This window comes from Capricornis sumatraensis, chromosome 14 (assembly GCF_032405125.1).
Source record: "Capricornis sumatraensis isolate serow.1 chromosome 14, serow.2, whole genome shotgun sequence".
Classification (NCBI taxonomy): Eukaryota; Metazoa; Chordata; class Mammalia; order Artiodactyla; family Bovidae; genus Capricornis; species Capricornis sumatraensis.
In genome coordinates this window covers 65,564,250-65,582,273 of record NC_091082.1, presented here as the reverse complement: position 1 = coordinate 65,582,273, position 18,024 = coordinate 65,564,250, and the positions used below count along the sequence as shown (strand labels likewise).

The 18,024-nt window shown below is 43.3% G+C and overlaps 1 protein-coding gene and 1 non-coding gene across 3 annotated transcripts in view; one reads left to right on the top strand and one right to left on the bottom strand.

The window, feature by feature from the left end:
* Window positions 1-18,024, top strand: part of ASTN1 (astrotactin 1) — a 356,098-nt gene that overhangs the window by 51,384 nt on the left and 286,690 nt on the right. The window lies entirely within an intron of this gene.
* On the bottom strand, window positions 7,249-7,320 carry TRNAC-GCA (transfer RNA cysteine (anticodon GCA)). Its single transcript has one exon. It is a non-coding gene; the product is annotated as a tRNA-Cys (tRNA).

Below are 18,024 nucleotides of genomic sequence, written 5' to 3'. Positions count from 1 at the left end.
CTGGAAATCAGGCACTCGGCTTTGGAGAATCTTGAACATCATCATGCCTCAAAGTTTGGATTTTATTTTTATGGTGGTGGTGGGGTAGGCAGAAACGAGTAGCCAGTGAAGCTGTTTGAGGAGGAAATCCATGCTGGATGCTTATTGCTTATCCTCTGTGAGCTCCCACAGGACACGGGCTCCACCAGGGGAGGCTTTTTGTCATCTTTGTTCTCTCATATATCCCGAGGGCTAACCGGGGCCTGGCACACAGCAGATCCTCAGTAGATAGCTGGTGAACGGGGTTCTACCAATCGTTTAAACTCTTAAAACAAATTTAAGAATTTGTTTCTGGGCATGATGAAAAGGCAGATGGAAAGGATTTCAGGAAAGAGATGCAAGGTGGAAGCTAAGTTCAAGTGAACGCCTATGAGACTGAAGCTGAGAGTGGTATGAGAAAGGACAAGAACTGTGAATGGGAGGTCTGGGGAAAGCTCCAGAGAACTTGCTCACTGCGTAAATGTGAGGGTGAGGGTCAAAAACGTCCTCTGTATGTTTAAAAATAACCAGCCTGCTGTTCACCAAGGCTCAGAACTGCAAAGGAGGAGTTGCTTCCAAGTGGAGGGTGGGGAGCAGCTGAGAAGTGAAAGACAATAGCTTTGCTTTTGAAAAAGTTGAAATCTGAGGTGCAGCTGGGAAATTCATGTGCATACTCAAAGGGACAGCTGGGGAGCAGAGCTCAGTTTGGGAGAGAAGGGCTGCACTGAAGGGTGTGGGAGTTGTTAGGATAAGGGTAGTAACAAATACACACAGAGCAGGGGCCCTGGGTTTCCTGGGGAAGGCATGGAGACCAATAAGGATGGGACTCAGAGTCCGAGGAAGGCTTGCTTCTCATGAGGAGGAAATTCAAAAGCTTGAGAACTGGGAAGGGAAGTTAGGGCTAAAAGTAGAACGGAGAGTCAAAGAAGTCAGGGGAGTGTTTTCTGATTGAGAATGTGATCAAATAGCTGAGTCTGGTGGAAAACCATGAAGGGCGAAGGCTGATAAGAACCCCCTAGATTAGACAGTCAGGAGCTACCAGTCAGGTGAGTAGAATGGTGGAGACAGGCAACACTATAGGAAGAAATGTTAGCTGAGAAAATGGAGTGCAGAATGCAGAGTGCTTTAAGAGATTTGGCAGTGAATGAAAAGAGAGAGGAGGGTTTGGCTTCAGAGGAAATCACAGTTGAGAAAAGACATTTTTTATGAAGAGAAGTAAGTTTGTGAGCTTGTGAGAGGCAAGCTTTTATGCCACAACTTAACTATAAACTCTTAGCTGTTTCTATAAGAAAACTATTTTGATTTTGAGAAAAGAAGCATAAGATACAGCTTTCATCTACACATAAAATTCAGTAAAGCATCTGAGCACAGTTTTAATGTAATAATGTCAAGCATGATACATGAAGATGATATTTAGTCTTACTAATAAAGTCTCAGATTTCATCTATGGGAAGAGGGCTTCTTTCTGTAAATGGCTGTGAGGTGGAAGAGGTACTCACATCATGATCTGCCTGTCCCTGATTCGTCATTGCCTGGTGATGGCTGCAGAGTCCCAGGTAGGAGGAAAGTCAGCTTAGACAGAGTGAGGACTTGATAGTCCTACATTTGGGTTTCATGAATTCCTAGGAATTCTGGGTGTCGAGGTACTTTGGAAGGTCACTGGATCTTTCACCTTGCCTCCAGAAGACTTCCATGAACACTGTCTCAGAATTATAATGTCCTACCCACATTAGCGTCCCTGGGACCTAGTAGTAGTGGTATAGTTTATATGGGAAAGGATCTCATGCAGTTTTATGCGACTGCTTTGTTTTGGGCAGCTAGAGGGCAGAACTGGCATAGAAACAAATGGAAAAACATTTCCCCCCATGTTTTCTTAACCAAATCATATAGCCAAATAGAAACAAGCACATTTTTTTTTAATCCCCTTCCTGAAAGTTGAAGATTTTACCTTGTGTTTTCAGAGTTCTAGGAAAGAATTAGTGTTATAGAAACATTACATTGGCTGAAATGTGGGCCGAAAGAATTCTACACATTTCAAGGTCCTCTACTTATTGGAATCTCACAGCAACCATGATTAGATCAACTTGGATATGTGGGTATGTCACTGAGTGGAAAACCACACTGACAATACAAAAATTCTTAGTTTTTTGCTTTTTTAAAAAAATCATAATTCAAAAACAAGACTAAAAGACAACTGAACATAAATAATGAAAGCAACATTGATGCAGGTGCCCTGAGAAACAGAAGTGGATAAAATATCTAAGCAATATCAGGGGACTAACTGAATAAACTATGCCTCTCTAAATTCATCTTACATAGTATTTAGCATATTCAAAACATGGAGGAAACCCGAAAGACATTCCAGGGAAAATCCTTTTCATAATATTCAATTTGAAGAAGACTCTTGAGTCCCTTGGACCACAAGGAGATCAAACCAGACAGTCCTAAAGGAAATCAACCTTGAATATTGGAAGGACTGATGCTGACGCTGAAGCTCCAATACCTTGATCATCTGATTTGAAGAGCTGACTTATTGAAAAAGACCCTGATGCTGGGAAGGTTTGAGGGCAGGAGAAGTGGGTGACAGAGGATGAGATGGTTGGATGGCATGATTGACTCAGTGGACATGATTTTGAGGAAACTCTGGGAGATAGTGAAGGACAGGGAAGCCTGGCTTACTGCAGTCCCTGGGGTCGCAAATAGTCGGACATGACTTAGAAACTGAACAAGGGAAAATCCAGGATACACATTGCTATGTAGTACAATACAAGTTTTATAAAATTCAATGTTGCACATATAGATATATTTGCATAGAAAATACCTGAGGGAACATTACACTCTAGAAATGCTAATGGTAGTTATCTATGGTGATAGGATTAGGGATGATTATTATTTTGCTTTTTCTATTTTTAGGTACTTGCCAAGTATTTTTGTAGTTATAAAAAACTGTTTGAACCTGCACTTCAATCTCACAAAAGCATAATTGCACATGTGTTCCCCTATATGTATATCTTTCCATTTCATTTTCACCAAAATTGGGTCTGGATTGGGGGGGGCTAAATTCATAATCCTCCTGGTCTTATGTTTATATTCAGACCTCAGTATGAGTCAGAACAGGCTCCCTTTAGACTCTGGACTAGAGCAAGTCAGCAAATCAGAACTGACTGATCACCAGATACTCCCTGTGGGTGAAATGAGGGGTTGACATCAAGACTGGGGAGATGGGGGTGCTTCTCCTGACCTGGGCAGGGAAGGGGCTGCCATGCCTGCTCCTCTCTCTTCCCTGCCCTCACTCTTATTCCGCCCTCTCTTCCTCTTCCTCCTCCTACCCTTTCTCCCCCTCCTCCATCCCTCCTCTTTTCATGGGCTCTGAATCTTTGATGGCCAAGTGCTCCACTGCTGCGCTTGAACCGCGTGCACTGGAGGATAAACAGCTGGCTCAGGAAAAATCCGTGAGCATCACTGATAAAATGTACTAGGAACCAGAAGAAAGGCAGAAATGAGCATTTCGACTGTGGCCACCCAAATTAGGCTGTTTAAAATCCTGATTTAAAAAAATATATATCGCACAGGGAACTCTACCTAATGCACTGTGGGAACCTGAGTGGGATGGAAGTCCAAATGGAGGAATGTATGTATATGTATGGCCGATTCATTCTGCTGTACGGTAGCAACTAAGACCACGTGGTACAGCAACTACACTGCAATAAAAATTAATTTAAAAAGAAGCAAATAAAGCTACAGGCCATAAAACATGTATGTGGTAACGAAACTTCTGTGCATCTTTTTTTTTAAATTGGAGTATTGCTGCACATCTGGATTGTGGTGGTGGATGCCTGACACTACACGTGCAACCAAACTGCATAGGATACACACACACACATGCACACACATATGCACACATGAGTGTAAGACAGCAGATTTGAATGAGATCAGTGCTTTGTTTATATCACTGTCGATACCCTGACTGCCATACTCTGATACTGTAAAATGTTCTGCAAAATGCTACCATTGGGGAAAGCTGAGTAAAGGACATGTGCCATCTCTACCATTTCTCCCAACAGCATGTCATGCCACAGTTATCTCAAAATAAAGAGTTCAACTAAAAAATAAAAGGTATGTGTGAGCCATTCATGTCATGTAAGAGCCACTGTCCACATGGCTCAAGAGTCTGATCTGATAATAAGAACAAAGGGTTTGAAACAAATATCAATTATGGAATTATTATGCATTAGGCACAATGCTAAACAAGCACTTTGCAGTATTCTTTTAAGAAGTTCATCCACCTTATGATGGGTATTATTGTCCTTATGTGATATATAAGGAAACTGAGCTCAAAAAAATTAAGTAACTTGCCACACTCGCCCAGCTAGTAATTGGAAAGTAATGAACCAACCTAGGTGGTCTGGCTCCAAAGCAAACATACTTAATCCCTAAGCTGTACTCCTTTTGTGTTCTGTCAAGTAACACGTTTGCTTTGAATGATATTTAATTCAGATAGGGGGTGTCTTGTCGCCTCCCAGCCATCATTTCTTTGCATCGATCCTTTGGGGCTGTTCCCCTAAGGGTTTATCTACATACTTACAACACTTTTTTATATGGCCAATTTTACTATCTCCAGTTTATTATATCAAATTTACCATCAATCAAGTTTATTCCCTGCTATGCAGAGAGTTATGTGTTTTTAAATTGGAACTCACTCTCTTAGGTTTCTTTGGGAAACTCCCCACTCCCTTTCCACCTACTGAATAATTATGGAGATTAGGTGGGGCTTGTCTACATACTCAGTTAATGCAGGGCATTAATGAAATACAGATGAATCCTGTAGCCGGAATTGAGAGAGAGTGGCAAGGTTGGGAGGGCCTGAAAAATGGTATCAGGGCAGAGATTAGCTTCTGGAACCAGGGTGGTGGTTGAACACATGTGAGTGAGAACAAAGGAGTTGAAGCCAGGGAGATGCATGGGAAGTGGGGGGAGAGAAAAGACAAAAAGCCACTCAAGTCCAGCTCCAGAACTGGCACATTCAGAGGGAACAAGATGGCAGTAGAGGACGGGGTGGACAAGAACAAACCCAAGGTCTAAAGGGTGACAGTGGAAAATGGCTTTCCAGCTGGAATGGTCTGGTATGCTTCCCATGAGAAACAATCAATTCCAGAACAGGGACAGTAGTGGGACTTGTCACTCAGCTCATCCTGGCTCCAAGGTGTTTTAAGACTTTAATCACTGAACCTCGAGTGTCATAATATATGTGTGCTGTGTGCTCCATCGCTTCAGTCGTGTCCAACTCTTTGAGACCCTATGAACTGTACCCCGCCAGGCTCCTCTGTCCATGGGATTCTGCAGGCAAGGAAACTGGAGTGGGTTGTCATGCCCTTCTCCAGGGGATCTTCCCGGCCCAGGGATTGAACCTGTGTCTCTTACATCCCCTGCATTGGCAGGCAGGTTCTTTACCACTAGTGCCACTTGGGAAGCCCTCTAATATTATATATGATCCCTTTTAGTCTGGAGAGAAAATGATCTCTTTTCTGCCACGTGGAAACTAGAAACAGCCTTAGGTGCTGATGGCCTGATTTGGAGCAAGTGCAGTGGTTATGACTTAGTGTCTCCTATGGCGAACTGGCTGCCCGGTGCCACTTGGAAGCTGAACTCCTTGTGATAAAGAGGCAGTTTCCAGGCCATCTCTGGGAAAAGGCTGAATGTTTGCAGAGAAGGATGGAGATAGGAGAGGGCTGGAGGCTTCACGTGGGTCGTCTCTGTCTTATGCTTGCCTGTCCCTTTTCATGCGATGCTTTGTAGAGGCTTGGGAAAGAATTGGTCGGCTAGTTAAAGTTAGCTCTACAAAGACTGCCTCAGAAAGAGAAATGAAAGAGAACCTTCACAACCAGTCACGGGGGAGAGAGGTCATAGCAGAGGGAGGAGCAGGAGATGATGTAGGAAAAAAAAATTAATGAGAAGCGCACTGGGCATGATAACAGACTGACTTGAAAAGGGGAAACGAGGAAAGGATTCTGGGCTGCCCCGGGACTGTCTAAGCTGCATGAAATGTAGAGATAAAAGGTAACAGCTATCTTATTAGAATAGGGGGATGTCTGCACCTCATGCGTTTCTCCTCCACCCCCCTTTTCCCAGCTACATCTCAGACCCAGGGGCATTAGTGATGTGAGGTGAAGAGAAAGCAGAGCTGCCTGTTTGGGAGGGAGCAAAATCTACTCGTTGTGGCAATATTGATCAAGAGCAGTTTGAAGCCATTTCCCCCATTGGACCTCATTACCCGCATCTGCCTTTGAGTCTGGGTTCCCAGGCTGATTGTTGCCAGGTGGCACCCACCCCTGCCAGACACAGGTGGATGCCCAGTGTCCTCGAGGAACTCACTCCCGGTGAGCAGGGCCGCAGCTGGCCCACAGAGGAGGCATGGCAGGGAGGGGCCAGCAGTTCTGGAAACAGCTGGTATGTATGTCATCAACAGAGTCCCTCTTCCTTTGATGTGAAAGATTCTCTACACAAAAGCCTCTGTGAGCTGCAAAAACATGGTAATAAGGTTGTTTTTTTTTTTTTTTTTTTTGCTGCTGAAATGAAGCAATTATCACAGACTAGGTAGGCACCTAAGTGACTGCAGTGGTGTCCAAAGCAATGTGCTGTGAAGTTGGTTTCCACTAAAACAGAGAACATTTGTGAAAGCCGCCTTGATGCCTGATGCATAGACATGGAGGAGGGTCCCTTGTCATTGGGCTCCTATAAGGGTGGGAGAGAGGGAATGGGGTGGGGCAGGGAGGAAGAAGTGAAATGCAAAGCAGAGCAGAGAACCACAGTAAACAGTCGCAAAACAACTTTGTAACAAACACTTCCAAGTGGCCAGCCCCTCTACCCCCTTCTATGGATGTGGGCCTGTCACATGGGATCCTGCTCATTGGAGAACTGCTGCAGCCTCCAGGATCTCAGGAGACATAGGGAAATTCTGCCTTACAAATGGAACTGCTCACAGCTGCTCTGGAGTCCTTGCTTTGCTGAGCAGTTGGCCAGATGCTTGCAGAACTGAAGTGAGGGCCCAGGGTGATACACGTGTGTGTGTGTGTGTGTGTGTGTGTGTGTGTGTGTGTGTGTGTGTGAAGTTGCTCAGTCGTGTCAGACTCTTTGCGACCTCGTGGACTGTAGCCCGCCAGTCTCCTCTGTCCATGGGATTCTCCAGGCAAGAATAATGGAGTGGGTTGCCATTTCCTTCTCCAGGGGATCTTCCCAACCCAGGGATCGAACCCGGGTCTCCTGCATTGCAGGCAGACGCTTTATCCTCTGAGCCACCTGGGAAGCCAAGGGTGATACACATGGGGAACACTTAATCCCTCAACCCCATCTTTTCTGTGTTCCCACTCTCTATCTTAGCATCTACAGCAGAGACAATCGCCATCCTCTCACTTAGAGCAGGGGGTCCCCAACCCCCAGTACCGATGCACGGCCTGTTAGGAACTGGGCTGCACCGCAGGAGGTGAGGGAGTGAAGCTTCCCCTGCCACTCCCCATCGGTCCTGGTACTGCCTGAACCACTCCTCCAGCCCACACTCTGTCCACTGGTTTCTTGCATGAAACCAGTCCCTGGTACCAAAAAGGTTGGGGACTGTTGACTTAGAGCACTAACTGGATATTCTAGAAAGCAAAGTTTCGCTGAAGCCATCTGGCCGAAGCATGCCTGGGTTGGGAATATACTTGTAGGAGTCGCTTCGTAAATACATTGTCATCATTTCTAGCCTTAAGAGTGGCTGCAGACCAGCAGCATCAGCATCACCTGGGAGCCTCTCAGAAATGCAGATTCCAAGGCTCCATCCCACACTGGATGAACTAGACATGTGCTTCAACAAGATCCCAGGTGGTCTATATGCACTCTGAAGGCGGAGAGGCACTGCCACAACAGTCTTCAGCATGCCTTCTCTCCATGGTATTATAATGGAGCAAGCCTGGTCTTCGCGCTTAGCCCTAGATCCACACCTTAGCTCCAATACTTCATGACACTGACCAAGAAATACCTAATTTCTCTGAGACACAATCTCTCCAGTATAAAGTCATAATGCCAGGGTGGTTGTGAGAATTCAGGGAACTAATTCATATCAAGTGGCTGCCAATGAGAACGAATGAACAAACAGTCTCCCCACTAACCTAGTCTTCTTGTTAAAGAACCTTTGCCTGAAATACAGTACGCCCCTGTTTCTAAAAGGCTAGCTTTTATAGAAGCTGGTCTTTTCAAGTGCTATAGGAGGGTTACACAGAATTCCACTTTGCTTGATCGATCTTCCCTCTCTCAAACTCAGCCAGGCTTTCACAGCAATCTTTTTCTAAATTATGTCTACTTCATAATTAAAGGCAAGATGCTGGCTTATTTCCTGGTCTGTTGAGCCCATACTCGAAGCAAGCTGGCATCAGGGGACCTTTCACATTTCCTTTTCTCTAAAGTGGACAGTGGTACACCTGCTCAGGGCTTGTGTTCTGACAGTTTTGAGTCCAGATTCTCAGTTCAGTTCAGTAGCTCAGTTGTGTTGAAAACTTTGTGACCCTATGGACTGCAGCACGCCAGGCTTCCCTGTCCGTCACCAACTCCCAGAGCTTGCTCAAATTCATGTCCATAGAGTTGATGATGCCATCCAACTATCTCATCCTCTGTTGTCCCCTTCTCCTTCTGCCTTCAATCTTTCCCAGCATCAGGGTCTTTTCCAATGAGTCAGTTCTTTGCATCAGGTGGCCAAAGTGTTGGAGCTTCAGCTTCAGCGTCAGTCCTTCCAAGGAATATTCAGGACTGATTTCCTTTAGGATGGACTGGTTTGATCTCCTTGCAGTCCAAGCCTCTCTCAAAAGTTTTCTCCAAGACCACAGTTCAAAAGCATCAATTCTTCGGTGCTCAGCTTTCTTTATAGTCCAACTGTCATATCCATACATGACTACTGGAAAAGACCATAGCTTTGACTAGACAGAACTTGATTGGCAAAGTAATGTCTCTGCTTTTTAATATGCAATCTAGGTTTGTCATAGCTTTTCTTCCAAGGAGCAAGCATCTTAATTTCATGGCTGCAGTCACCATCTGCAGTGATTTTGGAGCCTAATAGAATAAAGTCTGTCACTGATTCCATTGCTTCCCCATCTATTTGCCATGAAGTGATGGGACCAGATGCCATGATTTTCATTTTTTGAATGTTGAGTTTTAAGCCAGCTTTTTCACTCTTCTCTTTCACTTTCATCAGGAGGCTCTTCAGTTCCTCTTTGCTTTCTGCTGTAAGGGTGGTGTCATCTGCATATCTGAGGTTATTGATATTTCTCCTGGCAATCTTGATTCCAGCTTGTGCTTCATCCAGCCCGGCATTTCGCATGATGTACTCTGCATGTAAGTTAAATAAGCAGGGTGACAATATACAGCCTTGACATACTCCTTTCCCAGTTTGGAACCAGTTCCATGTCTGGTTCTAACTGTTTCTTCTTGACCCACATACAGATTTCTCAGGAGGCAGGTAAGGTGGTCTGGTATTGCTATCTCTTGAAGAATTTTCCACAGTTTATTGTGATCCACACAGTTAAAGGCTTTGGTGTAGTCAATAAGGCAGAAGTAGATGTTTTTCTGGAATTCTCTTTTTCTTAATTTTCCAACGGATGTTAGCAGTTTGATCTCTGGTTCCTCTGCCTTTTCTAAATCCAGCTTGAACATCTGGAAGTTCTCAGTTTACATACTGTTGAAGCCTTGCTTGGAGAATTTTGAGCATGTTTTTTGCTAGCCTGTAAGATGAGTACAATTGTGTGGTAGTTTGAATATTATTTGGCCTTGCCTTTCTTTGGGATTGGAATGAAAACTGACCTTTTCCAGTCCTGTGACCACTGCTGAGTTTTCCAAATTTGTTGGCATATTGAACCAGATTCTAGTTCTGCGATTTACTAAAGTAGGACCTGGAGGAGTTTATCTACTGTCTGTGAACTTATGTAGAACACAGAACTGAAAAGTCCTTATCTACTAGGGTCACTGTAAAGAGTAAGTCAAAATCTATATACACTGAAAGCATAGAACCTTGCGCATAGTAGGGGTTAGTGCATATTTATTTCCTCCTGCTTTGTATCTAGAACTAATTCTAAACCTTTTGGGAGGATAATCAAAATAATGAAAACTAATATTTACTCTGGAACATCACTGGGAAGAGGAAGGTTTGCCTGTCAGTGACACATGCATAATTTTGGATCCTCTATTACTATATGACTATTTCAGAATCGGAGTTAATGTCAGGTTAGACACTCCAGCCCATAGAGTATACTGATGAATCAGCCTTATGGTTTTAATAAATTAACCATGAAATGTTACCTATTTTTACACTTAGGAAATCATGCTAACTTAGTCCTTGTTTGATCTTTATAACTTAAAGTTTTCTTTATACATCTTCTTTCCTCTGTAAGTTCAGTGATGGCCTTTGACCAAAAAAATTAAAATTCCGACCTAGTAAAATTCTTATTACTAATTTTTCACATATGACAATATATGGTTTAAATTTACCCACCAACTTTGAGTTCTCAAACCAATAGACTTCAGTGAAAAAAAACTCAAATATTAGTGTGTTTTATGGGTAGATAAATAAGGTAGAGAAAGGATGGAGAAGGAAGGGCAAGTAACAAGTGAATGATAATAAACAGTATAAGAGGGAAATATTCAGAAGTAGAATTAAAGATGAAAGATGCCTTCAACTGAGCTTTTCAAGGAAGTGGAAAAATCAGTAAGTTTGAAAAACCTGGCCAGGCTATCTATTTCAGTAGTTTGGAAAGATGAAAGCTCTTCCACCAAAAGCAGTAAAACTGGAGAGCATCATATAATCTTAGGAAAGGAAGGACCCATGAGAGATCTTCAAGTCTGTCTTCTTTATCTTGAGTCATGCCTGCCCTTATAGTACCAGACAGATGAGAACCCATTTCTGCTTTTTAAACAATATTAGAGGAAGATATGCTATAGCCTCTTGATTTCAGTTAGCATTCTACAATTTTGAAAGTTTTAAACAAGTTCCAGTCACAGGTTGCTTTTCCTGAAATCTAACCGAGGTCTCCTGGGTTGGGAAGATCCCCTGGAGAAGGAAATGCAACCCACTCCAGTATTCTTGCCTGGAGAAAGAATCCCATGGACAGAGGAGCCTGGTGGCTACAGTCCATGGGGTCACAAAGAGTAGGACACGACTGAGTGACTAACACTTTCCTTCTTCAACCGAGGTCTCATGTTTTGTGCTCAACAGTGATTAAAAAAAAAAAATACTTTTTTTGGCTGAGCTGGGTCTTTGCTGCTGCACTGGCTTTTCTCTAGTTGCAGAGAACAGAGGCTAGTCTTTGCTGCGGTGCATGGGTTTCTCATTGTGGTGGCATCTCCTGTTGCAGAGCAGAGGCTCTAGGGTGTGCAGGCTTCAGCAGCTGTGGCACGTGGGCTCAGCAGTTGCAGTTCCTGGGCTCTAGAGCACAGGCTCAACAGTTGTGGCTCACAGACTTAGTTGCTCTGGAGCATGTGGAATCTTCCTGGATCAGGGATCAAACCCATGTCTCCTGCACTGGCAGGCAGATTCCTTACCACTGAGCCACTATGGAAGCCCTCAACAGTGATTTTTATAGACAGTATTCTGCTAAGCACTGGAGTTCAAAAATTCTATCCTAGAGCATTCTCACATCCAATGCAGTGAAGCCGTCTGTCCCCTGGGGTAGTGTATGTGCATGTGTGTGTGTGTGTGAAACACAATTTAGCTCCTTTAAAACTACTTTGAGAGTTTTATCAGGTGTGTCTTAAACATCTTCTAACAATGTGTCACAAATGTAACATCAGTGATTTCTGCACACTTTCCTAGTAAGTATCTGTATTCCTCTACTATTTCCTGAACAAATGAATTCCTTAGATTTGCTATCTATTTTCTGGGAGCTTCAAGTAAATACTTTTAAATGTAGCAAACTATATTTGAAAAGTAAATATTTGTAGTTTAAAGAATTTCACTTATGTCTATTCTCAATTTTAATTTTTACCAAACTGATGAGGCCTGACATCCTCTATCTATTCTAGATGTTGTGCAGAATCAAATAGCCCCACATTTTGTTGACTTTCTTCTCATTTTTCTCTGTCCTGTTCTATCTCCTATTCTTGCTCATCATTCTTTTGTGGAGGTGGTAATTGTTTAGTCGCTAAGTCATGTCCAACTCTTTTTGTGACCCCATGGACTGTAGCCTGCCAGGCTCCTCTATCCATGGAATTTTCCAGGCAAGAATACTGGAGTGGGCTGCCATTTCCTGCTCCAGGGGATCTTCCCAACTCAGGGATGGAACCTGTGTCTCCTGCATTGGCAGGGGGATGCTCTACCACTGAGCCTCCTGGGAAGCCCTCACCCTTCTCTCCCTCAGTACCTTCAAGACTCAGTCCTAGATCTTCTGCTGCTTCTCCATAGGTGATCTCATTTACTCTGTTGATTTTATTGCTGCCTAAATGCCCACAACTGCTAAATCTAGTCCTCCAGTTCAGACATTCTTCTGAACTCAAAAGCTGTATGTATAGTATTTATATATCAAATATGAGCATTTTTATATCTCAGAGGCACAGAATGTTAACATGCTCCAAACTAGGTTTACTTTTTCTCCCTTTACCTGCCATCTCTCTTCCTTCTGTTTTTCCCAACCCAATAATTGGCACTACCCACTATTCACAATAACCAAAAGGTAGAAAGAACCCAATTTCCCATCAGCAGATGAATAGGTAAAATGTGTTATACACATACAATGGAATATTATTATGTCTTAAAAAGAAGGAAATGCTGACACATGCTACAGCTGGGATAACCCTTGAGGACGTTATGCTACGTGAAATAAGCCAGTCACAAAGGACAGATACTGTATGATTCCACTTATTCCTAGAGTGATCAGATTCACAGACAGAAAGTAGAGTGGTCACTGCCACAGGTTGAGAGGAAGGGGCCATGGGGAAGAGAGGGTTGCTGTTTAACTGGTGCAGAGATTCAGTTTAGGAAGATGAGAATTCTGGAGATGGATGGTGGGGGTAATGATCGTACAACAATGTGAGTGTACTTTAATGTCCTGTAGATGCCAACTTAAAAATAGTTAAAGATGTTAAATTTCATGCTATGTGTATCTCACTACAAACTTTTAAAAGACAAAAAAAAGTACGGTGTTAAAAGACATAACATAAAGCAATCCCAGAAAGTGGAGCATGCTCTAGGACAAATGACCAGGTTTTAGTAAAAAATCAAAAGGCATAAAAAAGGAGGAGAGAGGGAGGGAAGAATGATTATGGAATAAAGGAGGCCCAAGAGATAAAAATAAAGAAGAGTAAACAACAACACCTTCCACCTGGGGTCTTAAGCCAGGAACCTAGAGGTTATGCCTGAATCTCCTTGCCCCATGTATCCACTTCTGTTTGCACATGTGCTTTGCTTACAGAAACCCCCTGGTTTCAAACTTAGAAGCAAGCATCAAAAAGAGTTTTGATAAGGGAGGAATTTTTATGTTTTAAAGTTGCAGGGAAGACTTACAAAGAAGGTGAGCCTGCTAAGGGCCTTGAATGTTGGGTGACTTAAGAACCTGTTGCTGGTGATAAGATTCTAGATAGAGGGACAGAATGAGGATACGGTAGGAATAAGCTTGACACCCGAGTGGCAGTTATGGATGGGCAGCTGCAGGAAAGCCTTCTTACCTGACCAGTCTGGTTGCTGACTCCTTGTAGAGGTGGGCCTTCTGGAGCGGTGTGGGCCAAACTCCACTCGGGGAGAATAGCATGTGGTTTTGTAGATAGGCAAATGCATGTACGCGTGTGACAGTCTGTGATGTAAAGGAGTCAGAAAGAAATTAGATCGTATCTAATCCTGGACGCTCCTGCAAAATAGGGGTCATACTAAACAAAGGAATGGGGCACTTGAACACGTTGATTGTGAGAGGATAGGTCTTACAGGGGAAAGGGGGGCTTATCCAGTCAATGCTTTTCTTTAGGGAGAAGGAATGGAGAGGGGACACTTTCAAGAGATGACTTATCTTCAGAGGCTGTTTGTGGATGCAGGCCAGATGAGCGTCTAAAGGGATACAAGACATACCTAGGATGCACTTATGGATTGAAATGCAGTGGAAACCCCATTCTGAGAATTAGGATTTCTTAACAGATGACGGCTAAGCTTGCTATTCAACACATTCAGAGTCTGTTTCCTGTGTTCGACATCTGTGTGATGGAACACGGCCCTTAGTTACTAATTCGGTGCTACCTCTTTCCCTGCTGCTGCTGCTAAGTCGCGTCAGTCGTGTCCGACTGTGCAACCCCATAGACGGCCCACCAGGCTCCCCTGTCCCTGGGATTCTCCAGGCAAGAACACTGGAGTGGGTTGCCATGTCCTTCTCCAATGCATAAAAGTGAAAAGTGAAAGTGAAGTCGCTCAGTCGTCTCCGACTCTTCACGACCCCATGGACTGGAGTCTACCAGGCTCCTCCGTCCATGGGATTTTCCAGGCAAGAGTACTGGAGTGGGGTGCCATTGCCTTCTCCTCTTTCCTCTGGACCATTCTTATATTTTAAGTTCCCTCCCCTATAATTGGTTAATGTTCTCCACTCTCCTTTCTTCCTTTGAAGCAACAGTTTTGTCTAAATGTATCAATCAAGGTCTCGGCAGAAAACAAGTTATATACTCCAACTGGGTCTTACAGAATTCACTGAGGGATTATTTGACAGGTACAAAAGGGAATAGTGCAGAATGCAGAGGCTGTTAAACAGTAAAGTGTTGAGACCAGTCTCAAGCCTGAAGAGCAGGAGGAGGAGGGGTTACCAGAGCCCCGAGATGGTGAGGGCTGTCGGGACAGAGCTGTGACTTTCACTGAGGCACGAGGGGGCCTTTGAGGAATCTCAGCCTTGTTCATCCCTCTGCTCTCACAGAGGTCAGCCTCTCTGGTCTCAGAGCAAAATGAACAGTGAATGGTACATCAGAACAGCAAATGGAATATTCCCATTGGGTTTCCATGTAGATCTTTTGCCATCCTCTTCTTTAATACTGCAGCTTTATTCTGAGCACAGTTTAAACATTTTTCACTCTTGCTTAATTTTGCTTTTATATTATCATATGTTCTTACTTATTCAATGAAATTTCAAAATAGAGTCTACTTTATAGTTAGGTTAGACCTGCTAGTCTTAACCTGAGCTATGAGCCCCCCACCAAAACTTCTCAAGACTCAGGAATAAGCAGCTTTTAATGCTGATTCAGACTCAGGAGGCCTGGGGAGGGACCTGAGAGTCTTCATTTTAAACATGTTCCCAAGTGATGTCCATGCAGCTGGCCCATGGACCACACTTTGAGGAGCAAGGCACTGCAGGGTTTTAAAATGGTCTTTAGATAAAGTACCAGCTGCCCTGAAATTAGTTAGGTGAGGCAGTGGGAGGGTCCACCTTTCTGCTGACAGCCTGCCATCTGCTGCTTCATTATTTCTTGGCTTTGCCACCAGTTCCCAGGATTCAAGTGTACCATGTACTTCTCCAAGTTTCAAAATTTCTGCCTTCTACTTGGGTTTTAATGCTGCTCTTTTTTCCTGGACTTGTGAGGGAATGATGACAGCAAATTACTATCATTATCTTCTGGGAATGGTGTCTTCTAAGACCTGCTATCTGCCTCACCACTGCTGTCATTTGTTTGAACACCATTCAGCTTGATGCTTACCTGAACCAAATAAGCTGATGATGTTTTAGTGATTGGATCAGTGAATTACAGGAAATAAGGAGTCTGTAATCTTAAGGTGAGCTTTCTTTTACCAAGGTAAGGTATCACAGCCTAAAATTTTATTGTATCTTAATATATCTTACAAAACAAGGGGCCAGTTTGTCAGAGGCTGAAGCTGTGCAAATAGTGATGGAGGCATAGGGAAAGGGGGAGAGACGTGTTCCTCTGAGTTTTATTTCCGACAGGAAGCTGAGCGATGAAGAGGTGGAACTCTGAGAGGCAGACCTGGGGAAGTTACCAAGTGACATTGAGAGAAGGTTCATGCCAATGGATGCCACCCAACCTTGTGCCTGTGGACTGAGATAGCATCGAGACCAGTGGAACTAAAGACGTGGGGAGTAAAAGTGGAGAAGAGGACTATAAAAGATGAATCTCTGTCGTCATCAATTGGGAAAAGCAGCAGCATTTAAGAAAATAGTGATTTTAACCTAAACAGTATAAAAATGCTGTTCTCTGTGTGCCTTCGGTATGGCCAGTTCTCTACATGTTGATATATTCTTTCAGATCGTCCTGCCAACTCTGGAGAGTAGCATAATTAAAAGCCCAGACGCTAAATTGCTCGGGTTTAAATCTGGTGTGCACCGATTCCTGGAAATGTGGCGTTCCGAAGCTTTTAACCTCCCTGCGCTGCACGGTCTTTACACAGTGAAATGGACATGAAAATAGTAACAAGCTCACAGGGTTGTCTGGAGGAATAAAGGGCTTGATAAGTGAAAATTTCTCAGAACAATGCATGCATAGACTAATTTCTCAATCAGCGCTAACAATAATTATTATCATCATCTCATCGAGTTTGATTTCCTGCTTAAATGTGAGTTCTTTCCATGAAGCCAGGTTGTGTTCTCTGGATTATAGTGGGATGACCCAGTTCGTTATAGTGGAGAGGGAGTCTTAACAGTGTCGAAATACCCACAGGATACGTTCCCTTTATGTTTATAGCACAATAAGCATCTATCTATAAAGGAACATGGGAACAATGATCTGAGAGTGTGAAACATACTTACTGATTCGTCAGTGATTCTGAGGAACTAAGGTGAAGGAAATTCATGCTTGCAATGGTGTATCAAGCTCTCAGTTTGTGGCAGTTTTTTTCAGGAGTGAAAAGGAATTAAACCCTCTTATGGAACCATTTAGTCCTTGAATCAGGAAGGTATTTCAGGTAAGTTCTGTGAGACTCAAAAGGTAATTATTACCAAGTATCCAGTGTACCATCAAGTATTGGCTAAGTCCCATACAAGCATATTATTTAATCTTCTCTCACTCCTTCATGGTAGGTAAGTGTCGTCACATAATCCCCCATCAGTGAGGAAATGATGGGCCTGGAATTTTAAGTGACTCTCTGATCAAGGGCAAATGGCAAGTCAGAGAGGGAGCCATCGCTTGTCTCCGTAGCCGGTGGGCCTCCATTCTGCCTATTAACTCTGTGAGCCAGGCTAAGCAGTCGAAGAGCAGGGCCCATTTGGGAAAACAAGAAACTCATTTCAAAAAGATCCTTGACAAAAGGTAGCAGTGATCAAGGAGGGATAAAGATAAGGCCCAGGGGAGTACTATTTCACAATTGGAAAGCAGGGGAAGACATGGCTATCTCCTCATCTAAATCTTTTCAGCCTACAGATGAAGAGGGAAGGGTCTAGACCTCAAGGTCATTTGCAGTTGGTGTCAGTATGGAGACAAGAGCCCCTGCCTGGACTATGGTTCATTTCACTCTCTCTCTCCATAAAGTGCAATTGCTCTCACTGGGAATGAGAGGCTGTCAGTATAAGTGTCTGTGGCATCCTTTTAATAGGAAAAATTAAACTGGGAAAAATCATACTTTTTAATTATTGAAATCCTTTACTGATGCTGAGACATTGTTTGTTTGGTGAACATACGTGGAGAATATTAATAGATATTATATATTACTAAAGCTCCTTCTTATTGACTTCTGCATCACAACATAAACACATAGAGCCCAATAAAACATGACTTTGTCTTAATACCATTATGAATAAATTATTAAGAACTTTTTTCTTCTGCAGTAACTTTACTAGTTTTGTTTTTGTTTTTGTTTTTGTTTTTAAATCAAACTTTCATAGGACTGTAATTAAAAGTAAAGGAACATGCTGCAGATTTTAGCTGCATAATCCTCAGGAGATTAATATAGAACTGTCAAAACTCAGACTAAAGAATACTCTCTGTTTGCTGAGGGGCTCCTTGAGAATGGCTAGCAAGGGGCTATAACCTCTGGTGGTTGCTTATGCATCTTGCCAACTATGGCTGAGATTTGTGCTGTGG